This window comes from Crocodylus porosus, unplaced genomic scaffold, assembly GCF_001723895.1.
Source record: "Crocodylus porosus isolate Cpor-Errol unplaced genomic scaffold, CroPor_comp1, whole genome shotgun sequence".
NCBI lineage: Eukaryota > Metazoa > Chordata > Crocodylia > Crocodylidae > Crocodylus > Crocodylus porosus.
In genome coordinates, this window is record NW_017728914.1 from 33848585 (window position 1) to 33852543 (window position 3959).

Consider the following 3959-nt stretch of genomic DNA (forward strand, 5'->3'; position numbering starts at 1 on the left):
GGGTGGGAGGCCGGGTGAGAGGGTGAGCATGGCTAGAAATGCCTCCTTCCTAGCATCCCAGTCCAGGCAGTCTGGGTTGATCACAGACTGTGCGTGCACAACGCTATGACCCCGGCTCAGAAGGGTATTAATACGACAATTGTCAGATGCGACCTGCTGCTTGGAGAGGCTTCTCCAAGGCTCTGAACAGTATTTGATAATCCCCCATCAGAAGTATCCACAGTGATATTACTGTAATGTATTTATCGAGGTGCACGGATAAGAGTGGCGCGTGTCATAACCCCGGCTGTATTTCGGCTCTCCATGTTTTGAAGCTGCTAAGGGCTGGTTCGGGTGGAGCTGACACCTCTTGTCTGAGTCCGAACAGAAAGTGCGGCCCCCCGTGCTATGGACCTGAAAGTGAACTGGGGGATTGGGGGGGACACTCGCTCAGGAGCTGGATTGGCTTCATTCGGCCCAGCTGCCTGGGGCAGCGTGGGGCCTCCAAAACACAGAGGACTTCTTTGCTCTTTCCGCTTGTCTCTTTGCAAGCTTAGACCCAGCCCAGGTTCCCAAGCCACATTTCGGGGGAGCCCTATGTGTACTTGTCCTTATTTGCCCTGGGACAACTCGGGTCAGCATGCATAGGTGAGGCCCTTCATGTGCTCAGGCACGTGGTTGGCAAATATATTATCGCCGTGAAAATATATAAGGAAGAGAAACTTTTTGTTTTTTGCAGCTATCTAGTTGGTCTAATGGGGTTTTGGTTGTAACTGTGTTGGTCTAAGGAGAGACTCCCTATGCCTAGGGTGGCCATCAGAGAGGACAGTCCGGTTGCCCTCTGTCCTCTACTGATACGAAACTGGATGCCTTTATGCCCTCTGTATGTCTCTCTTCAAGAGAAAAAAAGGCATCGGGTTTGGTATCAATCAGGACAGAGTAGCAGAAAACCGGGATGTCCTCTGTGATGACCACCCTTCCTATGCCTGAAGAAGGGTGATCGTGCCTGAAAGCTTGCAGATAACTTTCCCCCTAACTACTCAGTGGATCTAATAAAAGATATCACTTCTGCCACGAGTTTTGATTCCTAAGGAAGAAAGGGGCATTTGGGGGGGTTTTGTCCGATGAAAGGTCTGTGCTTTGTGGGCAGCAGGTGCTTTGGGTGAATCTCCTTGGTGGTCCAGGGCCCAGCTTTCCCACCTTGAACATTTTCTACTAGCCCTGGATAGGCACATGCAGACCATCGTGGGTATAATCAGGGGTTAAAGCATCACTGACTCTTTGCAAGATCAGGGCTTCAAAGCAGGCAAGCGAGCGCACCAGGCTGCTGGAGGGCGGCGAGCTGGAAGGCACGGATCTGGGGCCTTTCGTAACGAGAGATAAATAACTGAGCTCTTCTTGCCAGCAGCGATCTCTGCCGGCTGCCTTTGCAGCCGAAGTCAGTCCAGGGGTTGTCTGCCAAGACTCTGTGGCTTGGGATCCGGCTGCAAGTTCCCAGGTCCTTCGTGCTGCTTGGCCATGCTGGCCCCAGCTCCAGGGGGTCTCCAGGGCCCTGCATCTAAGCCTAGAGGCAATGTGGGCTCATCTCTTCAGGATGGGGCAGGGAGTTCAGACGCTTCATGCTGTTTTGGGGGAACAATCAAAGTGTTGCAAACTGGGGAGGGGGAAAAAACGGTATCCAGTTGACATCAGAGGGGCTGAATGCCCAGGCTGGGGGTTGCCCTCCATCCCTGTGTGGACCCCGGCAGTGGCCGTGGAGGCAAAGTGCGACCGGCCCGTGCTCCTTGTCTGTCTTCAGGCCAATTCTCTGCCTGGAAGTGGTGACTCTGGCCTGGTAAGAGGCAGAAGCTGAGGATGAAAACCGTACGGTGACGTACCCCTCCTCGCTCCAAGGGCACGGGGAGCGTGGCAGCCCGAGGCAGGGGGCGGGAGGAAGAGGTCTGCAAGAGCAGTGCTATTTATTCCTCAGCCCTAAGCCTCTGTCGGATGATAAGGGACACAGTTGTCATGGCCTGGCGGGTGTGAGGCGAGGGGATACGTTCCAGGCCCCCTCCCCGTCCCCACCCCGGTGCCTGTGCGCCTGCCTCCTTACTAAATAAGGATGAGCTGCCATCACCGCCGGGCTGCTAGAAATAGCTCCCGGCCAAGGGTTCGGGTGGCCCCGGGGACCTTCACCTCGTGAAGTCGGGGCTCCTCCTCTCCTGTGTTCTCCAGCCCCCCGGGGTGGCAGCCACAGGGCTGCTGAGCACCCGGGCAGGATGCAGCATGCTCCATTGCCAAGGGGCTGCCCGGCTCGCTTGTATTCCTGACATCCCGTCTGGATGAGACATTCCCACCGCTCCTGACCCTCGGTCACTCGGACTGTTTCATCAGTGTCCTGGGCCCCATCCTTAGAGACTTGGTGACCTGTGGAGGTCTCCTGCAGGCCTAGTCCAACCCCAGCCTGAGGCTGGATCAGCTCTGTCCGAACCATCCCAGACAAAGCCCTAGTCTAACCTCTTTGGAAAACTACCATCACCCCTGCCGCAACACAAGACGTAGCCCCCAAACCTGCCATAGGGAAAACGGGGACGGCGGCAGCCAACCTCCGGCTGCTGCAAAGCTTGTTAATCAACACAGATCTTGGGTTGAGACACTGCCCCCAGCTACAGAGGCAGGCAAAAAGCCCCGTGCCCCATGCCAATCTGAGCAGGGGGTAAAATTCCTTCCTGACCCCAAATGCAGCACTGGTCTGACTCTGAGCAGAGGGGCAAGATCCTTTAGCCAGGACCCTATGGGCTCGAGTCCCAGCAGCGACACTGGCACAGCCCAGCCCCTGTCCCCAGCCTGGCTGCAGCCAGCACCCAGTGGGGGGAGGCTTCCCCTACGTGGATGCAAGTAGGGGCAAGAGAAATCGCCTCCCAGCCCCATCCTGCAACCAGCAAAGCCTGGGGAAGACCCAGCGCAGAACATGGCTACACCTACATCATCCCTGGCCAACCTCGTCCCAGCCACCTCCAGCGATGGAGAGTCCACACCTTCCCTCGGCATCCGTCTGCTCCATTGCCTCACTGTTGTAACAGTGAAGATGTTTTTTTCCCCTGAGATCCAACTTAAACCTCAGCCTCAATCCTGGGAAGGAGCTAGCACCAACTGCTGGTAGAGGCAGAAGCCTGGGCTAGCTGGACGCGATGGGGCAGGGCTGTGTCCCTGGTGCAGCTGCAGGAGGAGCAGGACGTCACCTGTTCCCTTTGCAGGAGGTGCAGGTTACTTGTGGGGGCAGCTCATCCTGCCCACCAGGACAGCTCACCGTGCTGCCTGCCCCTTTGCCTCCTAGCTGGGACGCAGCCTGGACCCTCTTGCTGGGTCCATTCCCCCACAGGCTTGCTGGGAGCAGCCCGTCCTGCGCTGCAAGGGCTGGGCTCGAGGTCCCGGCCGACTGGGGGGTGCTCTGATATCTCGTTAGCGCCGTCAGAAGATTGGAGCGAGCCTGGGCTGAGCTGCGTGCGGAAAGCAGCTCGGCCATCGGGGGTCTCGATCCTGGTATGACTAGACTGAGGCCCAGGCCACGGGCGGGCAGCGCCGCGGGGCTCCGAGAGCCAGGGACTGCGGCCGGGCTGGGAGGGTTAGCAGTGCAGACCCCTGCTTCCCGCAGGAGACGGGGAGTACGGCCGCGGGACCCTTCGCAGGGCGCGCGCTAGGCCGGGGCCCGGTGTTGCCCACGGTGGACTCCGCGGAAGGAGAGGATGCCATGTCACCCCCTGGCTCGGAAGGGGGGCTCTTCAGTCCCGCAGAGAGGAGGGGGTTGCTGCGGCCCTGGGCAAACCGGCGTGAAAGGCCCTCTTGAGTCACGACCGGAGAATTTTTCTTGGAGGGATGCTGACCCCTCCTGCCCCGGGGAGGCCCAGGCGCGACAGGCTCCCGGCGCCCCTGCGCAGAGGCCTGCGGGATCTTCCGGGAAACTTCTGGGTTTCCTCCAGCGAGCAAACGCGGAGTCCCGC